Source organism: Papaver somniferum, chromosome 3 (genome assembly GCF_003573695.1).
Source record: "Papaver somniferum cultivar HN1 chromosome 3, ASM357369v1, whole genome shotgun sequence".
In the NCBI taxonomy this organism is placed as follows: domain Eukaryota; kingdom Viridiplantae; phylum Streptophyta; class Magnoliopsida; order Ranunculales; family Papaveraceae; genus Papaver; species Papaver somniferum.
In genome coordinates, this window is record NC_039360.1 from 135,594,517 (window position 1) to 135,604,797 (window position 10,281).

A 10,281-nucleotide genomic window follows, 5' to 3' on the forward strand; every position below is an offset into this window, starting at 1 on the left:
TTCTCGGCTTTTTTTTCGGCGTTCCTCTCAGGTAAAACACTCCCAAAAACAGTACCATTGGTAACCTCCATGCTTAATTTTTCTTCGCCATTTCCTGATACTTCTGTTGTAGCATCAGACTGAAAACAAATGAGGGATTTGATACCTGTTATGCTAATATAGAAGCAGTGTTAATGAGTCAATATGCTCGTCAAATCCGAATCGAGAACGAAATAAATAAAAAAATTCTTCTCATGTCGGTTTAGTAAGAGATTGTTTTACCGATCGCCTTGATAAATCCAGTCTTTAGGATCAACTCCTTCAAAAGTTGGAAAACTTCTGGTCAATGGTTCATGTACGAAGTGTTGTAATAGTTTCAGCGCCACCATTACCATTGCCATTAAGAGTGTGCTGATGTTGAAGAGGTGGAACACAATTATGGCCTTGCTTTCCTGTCATGAGTGTCTCTGTAATAGCTTCTTTAATAGTTGTTGTAAAAGCATCCATGTCTTCTTTACGATTAGCTATGTTAATTCCCTTTTGAATCTTGGATCTCTCAAGATTATCTGTACGTGGTTTTGTTAAAACTTTGAAAAAATCATGGATCTCATTCTTTAAACCCAGAAATTTGCCAGTTAACTACATAATCGTCATAATAAAAAAAAATATGTGATTAGAACAAACCTTGCTCTGATCCAGGTGTTAGGGTTCTAGACCAAAACGACTGTGTAAGAACACCAAAACTAAATAGAACCCTAAGATAAAATCCTTTTTATTGGGGATTAGCCACCTCTACTGTGAATAATAAAGAAGAACCGAGTTTGTATTAATTCATTATATCAAACCTGTAAGGCCCGTCCCAGTTTCAAGGGTATTTATGTCATTTTACCATTAGGAGTAAATTACTCATTTTACATCAAAATGGAAACATTGGTAGTTTAGGTGCTTAGCCTAGTCAATATATTAATCTAGAGAGATGACCCCTTATTTGAATTATACTACATGCCAGATTATTATTATTTTAAATTAATATTATTTACTCATACTTAATTTGAATTAATAGTGTGTCATGCTCACGTGATTACTAACTCGTTTCTGTAGTGCCATGTATCCAACAAAAAGATGCATTTTTATTTTAGTTAAATTAATTAACTGTATCTTAGCAGTTACCCCGTCTTAAGTTACTGCCAATGTGTTAAGGATGTAAGTCGACATCTCGACCATCTGTAAGGTCAGTGTTGATTAGGGTTCAGTGATAGGTCACCTTCTTCCTTAAATATGTTGTACTTCGCATTGGATGCTTATCAAGAAATATAATTAATGGAGGCAGTACAGTGGTACTGAGTTACTTGAATACTGATTAGTACCATCTTCTTATCTATATTACCTCACAGAATATCTTAGATCATTACATTTGGTATCACCCAGTCGATCCTTTCTCCCTCTCATCTTCATCTACACCATGACTGGTCCAACCATCAAAGATGTGGATTCTACCACCCATGAACTATCTCAACTCATGAAAAATCTCACAGATCTACATACTTTCTGTTGCACGGCGACAAGATACCTTGCTTGCTTCTTTGATTAAAATTTCTGAGGCCAATCAAACTAAGTTTGACTCTCTTATTCAGGTTCTTTCTAGACATCAACCAGAACCACAAGAAACTGCTTCTGTTGAGAGTTCCAACCACACCCATCAAAAAAGTAATTTCAGTCACTTCTCTAAAGCTCCAAAACTAGATTTTCCGAGATTTACTGGTGATAATCCTCGCAGCTGGATCCGTAAGTGTGAGAGATTTTTTCAGATCCACTCAACTCTTGAAGAGCAGAAGACATAAATTACTTCCTTATACTTGGAGGGGAAAGCAGATTCCTGGTTTCTCGATTTCCTTACTAGTAAAACCTCCATCTCATGGCCTGTTTTTGTATAAGCTATTTGTAATTGTTTTGAAGATCTAGCAAATGATAATTATATAGGGTGTTTTAACAAGTTGTCTCAACTTACATCTTTTGAAGAATATTTTGAACAGTTTGAACAATGAAAAGCACTAATGCTGAGTAAAAACCCTAATTTACTGAGGAATATTTTGTATTGAGCTTTATTAGTGGGTTGAAAGAGGTTCTTAAGAGCTCAGTTCAGATGCACAAACCTACACCACTCTCTCAAGCTTTCTTTTTGTCTAGATTACAAGAAGTAGCACTTTCTTCCCAACAACAACCTTCAAAACCCATCCCACTTAAATCAGCCCCAACCACTTCTGGATTCAGTAGATTTTCTATCCCCAACCATTTCCTACATCTTCCACTGTTGGAGCATCTACATCCAATACTTAAACTCCTCCAAACCCCCCACCTAAAACTCCTTATGTACCTCCAATAAGAAGACTCTCTTATGAGCATATGAGTAAAAGGAGAGCCCAAGGGATTTGCTTCAATTGTGATGACAAATACCAACCATGCCGTAGATGTAAGTCCCAACAATTGTTTATGATGGTGGCTGATCATGAAGCTGATGAGGTAGAACCTTCACATGTACTTCTTGAAGATCATTTAGTTGAATCATATATGAAGGTTTCTCTTCACGTCCTCACTGGCAATGTCAATCCTGACACCATTAGAATCCCAGGATTCATTAAAAAGAAAGTTATCAATGTTCTGATTGACACAGACAGTACTCATAACTTCATTAACTCTGCTCTTGCAACTCAATTGGGGTGTGAGGTTCACCCTACTGCTCACATGCTAGTTACTGTGGCTAATGGAGATAAAACTACAAGCACTGGGGTCTCCAAGTAGCTACAATGGACTATGAAAAACCATCAGTTTGATACTGATTTGAGATAACTTCCTCTTGGTGGATGTGACTGGGTTTTGGTAGCTGACTGGTTAAGGACATTAGGTGATGTCACCTTCAACTTAGCTAAACTGTCCATTTCCTTCTTACAAAATGGCCAGGTAATCACACTACAAGGTATTTCATCCAAGCCAACACTCTTGATGCTAAGTAGAAATGCAATGAAAATTTTTATCAAAAAGAACACTCTAGCATTGGTGGGTCACTTTTTCTCTATATCAGTATCTCATATACAAGCTGAAATACCACCACCAGTACAAGACTTACTCAACACTTTCAGTGATGTTTTTGAGGAACCAACAAAACTACCACCACAAAGAGTTTTAGACCACCAAATCACCCTCAAACCTGACTCACTACCCATCAATCTCAGACCATATAAGTTCCCTTATATCCACAGGTCAGTGGTGGAATCTTTGGTTCAAGAAATGCTTAAAAATGGCATCATTCAAGATAGCCATATCCCTTTTGCATCTCCTATACTTCTCGAGAAAAATAAAGAAAGCACTTGGAGGTTCTGTGTTGATTACAAGAAGCTCAATGCCATTACCATCAAAGATAAGTTCATTATTCCAATTATTGATGAACTCTTAGATGAATTGCATGGGTCTACAATATTTACTAAGCTCGATTTAAGGGATGGCTATCATCGAATCAGAGTACACTTACCTGACATTCATAAAACTTCTTTTAGAACCCACCATGGCCATTATGAGTTCAAAGTAATGCCATTTAGCTTCACCAATGCTCCCGCAACTTTTCAAGCACTTATGAACTATGTCTTTGGTCCTTATCTAATAATATTTGTTCTTGTCTTTTTTGATGACATCCTAGTGTATATCCCTTCCATTGCAGAACATGTGCATCACCTCTCAGTGGTTCTCTCCTTACTAAGGGAACACCAGTTATATGTCAAATATTCAAAATGTTGTTTTGCACAATCTTCTTTAGAATATCTGGGACATATCTTTTAGAGCATTGCTCGGTCGAACTCGCATGGATTGCTATCTCAAGCATGTTTGTCAATTTTAGTGATCAAAACTATAAGTCTTGATTTCTAGCCTATATAGTTAAAGGTATCGTACTAGGATAGAAAGTGTAGTTGATCTCAAGACTCCATGGAAATCATCATACAAGACGAAAGACTACTCAAGAAACTGGTGGAACTTCATCGACTAAAAGGTATGTGGAGACTTGAACTTATCTGTCACTCAAAAGTCTATTTACTCTATCTCCTATTCTTGAGACAAAAGTCGTGTTGATATATAGACTTTCATTATAAACATTTGCCATTTCGAGCCGAGTTTAACTCGTCTATCTATTTATCTAAATATGTGTTGGTAAGCTTTCGCTTCATCCAAATTCATCTTTACCTAGTGACGAATGTCATGTTATGTTTCAATCACTTTGGAAATTGCTCTGACGAAAAATGGTCTGTGAATAATGACTATATAACGTCCTCTGAGAATGTTACAATGATTGAAATTAGAATTTATATTACATAACCATTGGTAGGAAATTATCATTATTGTGTAAACGCATATATGTATAAGTCCTTATTCCTTGAACCAAAGTTTGCGAACTTTGTTGATCAAGAGAAACAGAACGTGGCGTGAGCCAAGTCCGAGAACTCAGTCTGCGAACTGGCGGAAGTTCTTGACCCGAGAATTTCTGCTGGAGTTTGTGAACTCCTTCTGTGAGCTTAAGTCTGCGAACCCAGTCCACGAGCTTGAGTAGGTTATATCTAAAATCGGTTGTTCTTGAACTCATGTTTATATAAACTAAGGAATGTTTTTGCAAACCGTGGATATAAAGTTCATGAACCGATTCGAGTGAATCTAACCGTTTTTGCATCGATTGTGTCTTGTGTAGTTACATAAGATCTAAGCAATTGAACAAATCTCTAACTAGTTCATTTGAGTCATTTGGACTAGTTATGGTGAAGAAGAATATAGTGGATATGAAAGTGATCGTATGGCTAACCATTTGGTTAACTATTGTTGAGCCAACAAATGTTAATGTTTGGGAAAGGTTACATAAACCCAAAATTGGACATTTCATTTGTGTGTAACAAGCTACATTTTTGATCCAACGGTTGAGAAATATTAGCTTGAATTTAATCAGGTTTTCATCTAACGGTGAATATTGAATGCTTTGTTACCAAGCTAACATTGATTACAAACCCTGATTTGAAAGACTATATAAGGGAGAACTCTAGCAACTGGGAAACCTAATCCCCACACCTTACGTGTGATACTAGTTGTGCTAATCTAGAGTCGATTCTCCTTTAACCTTTGGTTTCTTCTTCTAAACCAGGTTAACGACTTAAAGACTTCATTGGGATTGTGAAGCCAGACCGATACTACTTTTCTTGTAGTTGTGTGATATGATCTTGTTGTTTCTATCGTTTTGAGTACAATTGTAATAATTGGCTTGAGATTTATATCTCTGATAGGCAAGATAGAAAATTAAACAAAAACACTTCGTTTCATCGTTTGTGATTCCACAATATCTTTTTTCGCTGCGTCGATTAAGATTATTCTGAGGTGATTGATAATACTAGGATGTTCTTCGGGTAAGTCTGGTTTATCAATTGGTTCATGTTCACCTTGATTTATCAAAAGACGGAACAAAACTCATAGCTATATTCGTGGGAGACGGATTTATCTATTACCGTAGACTTTTCTGTGTGATACATATTTGTTTATTAAAGTCTTCGACTTTGGGTCGTAGCAACTCTTAGTTGTAGGTGAGATCAGCTAATGGAATCAAGTACGTAGCATCCTGCTGGGATCAGAGGTGTAGGAGCATAATTGTACATTGGATCAGTATGAGATTGATTGGGGTTCAACTACAGTCCAGACCGAAGTTATTTTGGAGTAGGCTAGTGTCTGTAGCGGCTTAATACAGTGTGTGCTCAATCTGGACTAGGTCCCGAGGTTTTTATGCATTTGCAGTTCCTCGTTAACAAAATTCTGGTGTCTGTGTTATTTCTATGCCGCATTATATTTTTTTATATAATTGAAATATCACAGGTTGTGCGTTGTTCAATAAATTAGAATATCCGACCTTTTGGTTGTTGATTTAAATTGATTGACACTTGGATATTGGTCTTTGGTACCATCCAAGTTATCTCTCTAGTATTTGATAAAGACTCGCAGATTTCTATTTGCTTGAGTATATATCAAATCGAGAGATTGAGATATAAACTCTTTGATATAATTTTTATCTAGATTGAGTCTGACTGTCTAGTTGATTCTCTAGAAAGTATATTGGAGTTTGTCCATACATATTTCTAAGCAAAATATTGGGTGTGGTTGTTGTACCTCCGCTTTTTCAATATCATTACACCTAATGGAGTGGCAGCTGACCCAGAAAAACTTGCTTGCATGAAGTCTTGGCATATTCCTACAAATATAAAGCAACTTATAGGCTTCTTGGGCCTAACAGCCTATTACAGAAAGTTTGTTCAGGGGTTTGTATCTGTTGCCAAGCCACTTACAGATCTTTTGAAGAAGGATGCTTTTGTTTGGTTCCCTACAACTGAAGAATCCTTCACCACACTTAAGAATTCTATGTGTACCACTCCTGTTCTTGCACTTCCAGACTTCACTAAACAGTTTGTAGTGGAAACATATGCTTGCTCTAGAGGCATTGGAGATGTACTCATGCAGGAGGGAAGAGTTCTTGCTTTCTACAGCAAACCCTTAGGGCCCAAAGCCTTGTGACTATCTACCTATGAGAAAGAACTATTAGTTGTTGTCAATGCAGTTACCAAATGGAGGCATTACCTCACTGGCTACCACGTCATTATCAACACTGATCAGCAGAGCATTAAGTACTTCATGGAACATAATTTTACTACCTTATTACAACAAAGATGGCTCATCAAACTTCTTGGGTTTGATTATACCATTCACTACAAGAAAGGCCTAGAAAATAAAGCTGCAGATGCACTTTATAGACTTCCTGCAACTAGTTCATCCTCCACCTGCAGTGCTCTTGCCTTATCCACACCAACATGGACTCAAGACATAATTAATAGTTATACAAATGATGATGTGGCATCTAAACTCATACCACAACTACTAGTTAATGCTTATGCAGTTCCTCATTACACTTATTTGGAGGGCACTCTCAGATTCAAGAGCATGATTTATGTGGGTACTTCTACTAATATGAGACAACATAGTCTACAGTCCATTCATTCATCTGCAATTGGGGGCCATTCAGGCATTCATGACAGCTACATTAAGGCCAAAACTTATTTCTATTGAAAGGGATTGAAACAAGATAATCTGCTTCTAGTCAGCCAGTGTGACACATGCTATAAGAATAAGCTGGAGCATCATCACCCTTCTGGTCTTCTCCAACCCCTTCCAGTACCAGATCAGGCCTGGCAGCACATCGGTATGGACTTCATAGAGGGTCTTCCTAAGTCCCATAATAAGGATGTTATCTTGGTAGTGGTGGACAGATTCACTAAGTATAGTCATTTTATAGGGCTTACTCATCCTTACACAACACTTATTGTGGCTCAGGAATTCTTAAATTACATCTTCAAATTACATGGATTGCTAGTTTCCATTGTCTCAGATAGGGACAAGGTCTTCACCAGCAAATTTTGTCAAGAGATTTTCAAAACTTTGGGAACCCACTTCAACATGAGCACTGCTTATCATCCTTAGTCAGATGGCCAATCTGAAAGAGTTAATCCTTGTTTGGAGGGTTATTTAAGGTGTATGACAAGTCATAAACCTAAACTTTGGTTCAACTGGATCCCATCAGCAGAATGGTGGTATACAATACCAACTTCCACACCAGCCTGAAAATGTCTCAATTTCAAGCTCTCTATGGGTATTTTCCGCCTCACTTAGCTTTTCCTACTCTTGCCTCTACATATGTAGATTCAGTTGAAGAATATCCAAAAAAGAGATGCAATCATTGACCTTTTAAAGGAGAACCTACAAAAAGCTCAAGAGAGAATGAAGTGGTTTGCTGACAGGAAGAGAACAGATAGAACTTATGTAGTGGGAGATCTAGTCTACTTGAAGTTACCAGTCGTACAGAAAAACCTCCATGGCTTTGAGGCAAAATTTCAAGTTATCTGCTAGGTATTATGGACCTTTTCATGTGCTTCAAAAGGTAGGAAAAGTAGCTTACAAGCTAGACTTACCCCCTAGCTCCAAAAGTCATCATGTCTTCCATGTTTCACAGTCGAAGAAAAAGTTGGGTGCTGCTGTTTCCACAGTGCTTTCCTTGCCATTGGTAGACTCAGATGGTGAAATTATTCTTAAGCCTATAGCAACTTTAGATACACGTCAAGTCTTTCGTCGGGGGAAAGCAGTCCAACAACTACTAATTCAGTGGCCACATACCACCCCAGCTGACGCCACTTGGGAGGATTTGACTAATGTTCGTGCTCATTTTCTCAAATATCATCCTTGAGGACAAGGATATTCTGAAGGAGGGAGTATTGTCATATAGTCATGTGGTTACTAGCTCGCTTCTGTGGTGCCCTGTATCCAACAGAAGGATGTATTTTCATTTCAGTTAAATTAATTAACCGTGTCTTAGCAGTTAACTCCGTCTCAAGTTACTGCCAGTCTGTTAAGGATGTACGTCGACATCTCGACCACGTGTAAGGTCAGTGTTGATTAGGTTTCAGTGATAGATCGCCTTCTTCCTTAAATACGTTGTACTTCGCATTGGATGCTTATCAAGAAATAGAATTAATGGAGGCAGTGCAGTGGTACTGAATTACTTGAATATTGATTAGTACCATCTTCTTATCTATATTCCCTCCCAGAATATGTTAGATCATTACATAGTGGTTAGTGTCGAGTACATGGAGTTTTGGCTTAACTAGCTAGGTATACATAACAGGTTTCCCATGATTGCTTCTGGGCTGACTATATAGTATACCTTTTGAAATAAAAGGAGCCGGTGGACTTGGTTACGAGAATAAACTATATTACGAACTGTTAGACTAGATTAGGAATTTCTTAGTACCGGGAAGGGAAGAAATTAAATACAGTTTTAGCTAGACGTGGGAGCAGGTCACGTGGGATCGACCAATGAGCTAACGTAGTGGGTGGAATATTTCCATTAGTGGCATTTTCTTATATCAGGTCATACATGTCATGCCATAATTGGTTAGTGCATGTCACCTTACTGTGTGTTGAGATCTGATTGGATTGCTGACTTTTGTTTGGTATACAGTATTTGAATTGTGATTGGATGATAACATAGCTTTCCATTTGTAAACTCGGTTAAAGATTAGATTTCCTCAAACCATATATATCGCATGAAAACTGTTTTGGAAGCACAGAGTATATACATTTAAAATTTGTCTCTAGGGCTAGAAAAACTTTAAGTTTTATGTTTCCCTAGCCGCAGCGAAGGAAAAAAAAAAAGTCTTAGTCTTCTTATCAAGAGTTAGTTCGTGGTATAATCCTTATCTAATTTTTTTTGGTACTAGCGTTTGAGGTAGGCGCAGCACAATTAAAAATCTTTTTCTATTTAAATTTCTTTTAATTAAATTTATGTTTGCAAGTTTTTATTATTGTATGGATGATAAATGATTTTATTGTTGATGTTGTAAGCATGTTTATGATTTTCGGGCTGCGGTTCATAGATTGTGATCCTTAAAATTATTTTTGATGGGATACAAGATATCCTTGGGAACGGTTTTGCTTTCCTAAACCCAGGTGGGGATCCCTGGGACGAGCAGACTGATTGAAATTATTGTTGTTTATGGATGTGGTATTTCCATGTGTTTGCGGTGTTGTTAATCATGCTAGTTGTTTTTAAAAGGAATTGGAGATGTTGCTTAAAATGCTTTGTTGCTTGTTTTTCTACTGGGTGTCACAACTCAAGTCGTTTCATGACAAAAATTCCAGATTTTATGGCACCACAAGGAGCTAATGGCGGAAAAGCATATGGATTGGTTTTGGTGCTTAATTAGTAGTTGACATAGGATTTATGATTGGAAAATTGTAATAAAATATCATCAAACTCTTTTAGATGATTTAATGAGTATTTATTGATCATTAATACTTTACAGATTATTGGGTTAATGTATAACCAATGAAACAATGCTTTGTTTAGAAAATTATATTTGATTGTACAATGAAAATTTCTGAGTCATGCCAGTTTGACTATTAATGATAATTATTCTATAATATATATATGGTTGAATATTTTATAGTATGTGTAGAACTCACATTAAAATGAGGTGGTTAAAATATTAGAATTTTCTGAGTTTCAAAAGTATTTTTAAAACAATTGTTTCTCACTATAAGGAACTCAGACGTTTTCTGACAGATTCAACTATATTGAAGTATTCTTGTTTTAAAATTATTCTATGGCATGTTTTAGGCTTTGGTGTCTTCTGTGAACTTTAAGATATTTCGTTTTCCTTTTTAAATTGGTAAACCAAACCT

The 10,281-nt window shown here is 36.8% G+C and overlaps 1 long non-coding RNA gene across 1 annotated transcript; it reads left to right on the forward strand.

Moving 5' to 3' along the window:
• The first annotated feature begins 9,167 nt into the window (after positions 1-9,167).
• Positions 9,168-10,020, forward strand: LOC113361656. Its single transcript, XR_003365254.1, has 2 exons — positions 9,168-9,325; positions 9,739-10,020. It is a non-coding gene; the product is annotated as an uncharacterized LOC113361656 (long non-coding RNA).
• Positions 10,021-10,281: the final 261 nt, after the last annotated feature.